Source organism: Myxocyprinus asiaticus, chromosome 7, assembly GCF_019703515.2.
Source record: "Myxocyprinus asiaticus isolate MX2 ecotype Aquarium Trade chromosome 7, UBuf_Myxa_2, whole genome shotgun sequence".
Taxonomy (NCBI): Eukaryota; Metazoa; Chordata; class Actinopteri; order Cypriniformes; family Catostomidae; genus Myxocyprinus; species Myxocyprinus asiaticus.
Window position 1 is genome coordinate 15,168,211 of NC_059350.1, and position 5,526 is coordinate 15,173,736.

Genomic DNA, 5,526 nt, shown 5'->3' on the forward strand with positions numbered 1-5,526 from the left:
GCTCAAGCAAGCCTAATTTACATTTAGAAAACTCCTGATGTTGCTATAACAATGTAAAAACACTTACCAATTTACTTCAAGTGAAAATCAGTCCTCCTTTCCTGTTTAATAAATTAAGCAATCACATGGTCATGCAGAACATCTTGTATTTTTAAATCCATAAAGATCTCTTTCTCAATGGTGATAGTGGCAGTGATGACAGTCGACTCGTGAGCTATAGATCTCTCGCTCTTTGCTTTCAAATTATGTATATCACTTAAAGCATGATTGCGTCACTCAAGGTCAGCTAGAAGGCCTCAACCGGGACAAATCCTAAAGATCACACCCACCAAGAACAAATAAATAAATCTGATTGGCTGATGAATCTGACAGTCTGACATTAGATGCGCATTCATTTGCACTGTTGAGGGATTCTGAAGAAATTCTGAAGGCCTGACGGGGTGGAGCTCAAACTCACGCGCTGCTTCGGGCATGTGATTTGTGAAACAGCCATCACGTTTCGCTTGTAATAAAGGAATAAATTCTGAATGGATAAACTTTTAGTTTTTCTCTATTTGTTTGTAGATTAATTAAGAGTGGAAAGCGATTAAAAATACAAAGGCAAAAAGGTGACTGAGAATGAAAGGATGAAAAATATTTATTTATTTGGCATGTTAGGCCAGCAGAGAAGGCTTTGCTGGCCCTGAGAATTCGCCACTCTCAATGACTTTTGCTTGGTTGCGCAATTTTTTTGTGCTTTTCGCCCACTGGCTGGCTTGGGTACGAAAACTTGTCAGCCACACAGAGTGCTGGAATTTGAAATCCAGCAATTTTCCACACTACAGTAAGAGAAACAGAAATAAATTGTGGATTAATCAATGTAAAAGAAATTATACACAGAATCACCATAACACAGCATCAGTTTCTGCAATTCATCTTGTTCTTGCAATGGGGGCACTGGCGAACAGTTGAACCTGGCATTTTGACTGCAAATTATTAAAAAAAGCAAATAGCATATGGGTAGCATATTTATCAGGAGTAGCATGTAGTGCTCATGGTGGGCAAAATTATTAAATTAATCATAAACAAGAATCCTAAGGTGCACTGAGTAATTGTGTGTGCTTGTTTAACTGGCTGATACAACAATGGTATGGATTTCATCCTAACACCAATCTAACCTCAACATGGTGTTACCTGAACGTGCCCCTTTAGAAAAAATATTGATCCTATGACACATGCACTTTATCCCTCTCTCACTGTTTACATATATAAACAGACAGAGATATATATAGACAAGACATATGATATGAGTAACTGTGCATCACAGTAATGATATACAGTACAGTTGCAATTATTCAACCCCCCTGACCAGCAATGCATTCTGGTGATGTGAATTAAAACACTAAATTAAAACTATGAATTAATGAATTAAACACAAATGAATTAAAACTAAAACCTCAGTAAACAAAGTAAGTTTTTAATAAACATTTGAGTGATTTTGAGAACAAAGAGTTCAGTTTACCCAAATTTAAATATAAAAAATAACTAATTCTCTCCACAAATGTCTTGTCAAAAATATTCAACCCTCAAAGTCAATCATTTGTGGAGCATCCTTTATCCTTAATAACAACAAATAAATGTTTCAGGTGTTCTCAGTCTTCGGACACCTCTCTATTAGAATTTTTACACATTTCTCATGAGCAAAAGCTTCCAGCTCATTGACATTCTTTAGTTTCTGTGCTGCCACTGCTTCCTTGAAATCCCAACAAAGGTTTGCAATGGGATTTTAATGATGGACTGAAAGGGCCATTTAAGGACATTCCACGACCTATCCCTGAACCAGATTTTGGACAACTTGGATGTATCCTTGGTGTTATTGTCTTGCTGGAAAGTCCAGTGATCACCGAGCTTCAATTTACACACTGAAGGCATCACATTTTTCATGCCAAAATGGCCTGACACCTGAAAGAATCCATGGTGTAAGTCACATAGTCAGGATAGCCGTTTCCTGCAGCCGCAAAACACCCCCATAACAGGACTGACCCAACTCCATGCTTGACTGTGGGGATGGTGTCGTTCTTGTCATCACCTTGTCATCTTACTCCAGATGTACTGCTGACCCATGGGTCTAAAACTCATTTTCAGTTTAGGGTCATATGTCTTTAAAACCTTCTTCCAGGACTCCACAGGTCTTTCCTAATTACTTCTTGAATATTCAGTCAACTGGAGTCAACATTTCCCTTGGTGAAGTTTTGCTTTCTTCCACACCCCTAGAAGGTTGCTGTTGTTTCATATTTAAAAAATGTATGAACAGTGCTGCCAACTTTGTCTGTTGGAAATTGAAGTGCCTTGGAAATTTACTTTTAGCCATGACCTTTCTTGTGTAATGAAATAATCTCCTCTATTAGCTTTAGAGACAGCTTATATTTAATTGGATTTTTTGCATAGAAATGCATTTTTGCTTTAAAACGTAAATACTGTAAGTGCCATTGCAGATTGATGACTTAATTTTGTTTTAAAACAATTACTTGTGTAGCTTTACATAATTAAGAAAAAGCTACATGCAATAGGGGTTGAATAATTATGACATGGCTGTGTTTTTAAAAAATCCTGCTATTTAGAAATATTAGGTTATATATTCACACTATGACTTTGAATGTCACTCAACTGATATAGATGTAAAGTTTAAAAATTCTGGGTCATCAGAAAAGTTTACCTTTGTAAATCCTTACTGTCTTGAGGGGGTTGAATAATTTCGATTGCAACTGTATATCATGTTAAAGTGATTTTCTTTCTAAAAAATCAACAGTAACAACAACAACAACAACAACAACCATAAACACAGTCATTGGTGTTCACTTACATAAAAGTTTGTCCACACAAAATTGGTGGAATACATACTTGCAGTTATATAATTAATTAATGTATTTACTTGATAGCATTATTATGCTTACATATTAGTTAATATTGATCATTCATATTATTTGGAGCATTCATACGAAGTCATACTAAATTAATTAACAATTTATAAATTTTATTGGTTTTGAGGGTTGTTGTTTTTATTTATTTTGGCCTGTTCTCATGTATCTTGTCCTGTTGATTCAGGACAGACCTTTATTTTGATATGCAAGGTCATGTCTAAGGAACTGTTCATGAACAGTTCAAGACTTTTATTTTGAAAAATTCCTAGTCCACACTATGTTCTATGACTTCTGCAAGTTGATAAAAACAAATTTTTTCTGCTCTGTGTTGACTTACGTACATCCAAACCATGTCCACACCAAATATGTCACACCCCTTTTATTAAAAATAGTTCTCAATGGTTCTATCTCATAGTGGAGCTGCCCCATCCTCAGTGTTCATCTTTCTCCATACCTATATATACAGTACATAACATAACAAAATATCTAATGGTAGCCACGAAATGTGATATCACCCATCACACCGAAATAATTTTATGAACTGTCAGTTTACAAGCATTACAACAAGCTATTTGTTTACATGTTGGAACATACTGAATTTACAATTACATTAATGTGCAGTCATTTGATAATTAAATGTATCACTGATCTACTAGTAATGTCTGGCAAGCAGACGTTGCGGTTTCCCTCCATACAGAACATACCTTACGTCACAGATGTCGCAAACGTAATTAAAATATATCATAAATGGAGAAAAGCCTATAACTAAACCCTAGAGTTGACCATTGCAGTCTGACCATTGCACAAATGTTAAATCAATTCTGGAAAATGACATTATAAGAAATGTGCATGAGACATTAAGCAAACAATTGCCTCGCAATTAAAAGTGAATGTGTGATTTAGAGAGCAAGTTAGATGCTGGATGCATTTACACATGCACACGAGTTATTTCATTCCAATCTATTATAAGTTGCTGCAAGAAAAACAGATATTGTCTTTTCTAATACCTATCTAATTGCTGTTGTCAAAGCCGTTTCAGCACGCTCAATCGTGAATCTTCGAACATGCTCGTTTCGGCATGCTTAATTTTGGATCTTCATACATACATTAGTCTGCATGATGATGTTGATTTTTTTTTAAAAGTGTTCTGCGTGGCATGCATACACATTTTTGATCAATGAAAGTAAATGGGTGTATTTTGCATATAATATGTACATAAAATGTTATTTTGGCGTATGAATAACACGCTGAAAGTAAGCGTGAAGTCAAATCATAGATTCGCAATGGCAGAGACTAGGTTGGCGCAAATCGCGTGAGTGATCAAAAACGTCAGCTTCCCATTTCAAATTTTAACGGTCACAGAAAGTTGGTTGAGCTGAAAGCTTGAGGGTGACATTATCCTGGTAAGTTGGATAAACATATAAATTTGTTGATTAATCTAATGTTATTTTGACCTAACTACTTGTCATTTATTACCTACAAGTTTATTTTAGCAAGCACAAAGAATAAATGTCGACAAAACTGTATCGTCTTCTCTGTTGTGGATTGACTAGTAATCTAGAAAACATGGGAAAAACTAAACAAGTTTCCAGGAACACATCACAGCATTGAATTAAACCAACTGATATAAAGAGATTAATCAAGCTCTATTCAAGAGTGTGAATATGTCAAATGTCCAAAGTCATAGAGAGGAAGTGATGGAAATGTTTCAATTTCTCAACTTGTGAGTACTTGGTGTTTGTAGTTCTATTGTCATGTACAAAAATATGCTAATTATGTTTGTTTTTTTAATGTTCTTTTTTTTTTTTTTTTTTGAAGATACCATATTTATTCAACATGGGTTTTAGCAAAGACATTCACCTAACTCAGAGCACTTCTGAAGTTCTGGACATCAACATAATCAGAGAAATGAGAACTGAAAGTCAAAGGGGACATTTGACTTCAAAACAATGACATAAACAATGTCATAAAAGGTACATATTTTTCTTTTATTTCTCATTATTTTCCATTGCATCAAGGTTTTTTATGATACTAAATAATGGTTCATTTCTGTTTGCAGTGGCTCTGGAGTGCATCATTACTAGTTTGACCATCTTCATACAGATAAAACACAACACTCTTATTCATGTAAGTTTTAAGATGTAATTTAGAGAGATACCAATTTCTTTGTTTTTAATTACTCTGCATACTGACAGCAGGTCTATTAATTGTTTCACATACTTAGGAATCAGCACATCCATCCTCAACCTGATCTTTCATGTGGTGTCAAGGCCCTTCAGTGCAGAGATTCGACATCAAACTGATGACATGAAGATGGCTGAAGTTAAGTGAAGTTTTGTATAATTCATTGTATCCAAAAGATCTCACTCACAAAATGATTTTGGATCTGCCCCAGCACAACAATTGTTTAACAGCTTTTCATGGATTATAGACATAGACATAGATGAACTTTTATCTTATTATTACAAACCTGTGGATTTATTAAGTCAATTCTCATAATTACTGCATTATGAATTGTGTTAATTATTGCTTGTTTTGTTATAACTACAAACTATTAAAAATGCTTAACTTAATAATAATTAAATGTCTTTTATATGGTTATTTCACTTTCTTAGTGGTATAGTAT

The 5,526-nt window shown here is 34.5% G+C and overlaps 1 long non-coding RNA gene across 1 annotated transcript; it reads left to right on the forward strand.

The window, feature by feature from the left end:
* Positions 1–4,777: 4,777 nt before the first annotated feature.
* Positions 4,778–5,240, forward strand: LOC127443961 (uncharacterized). The gene is made up of 3 exons (XR_007897730.1): positions 4,778–4,873; positions 4,960–5,027; positions 5,125–5,240. It is a non-coding gene; the product is annotated as an uncharacterized LOC127443961 (long non-coding RNA).
* The last annotated feature ends 286 nt before the right edge of the window (positions 5,241–5,526 follow it).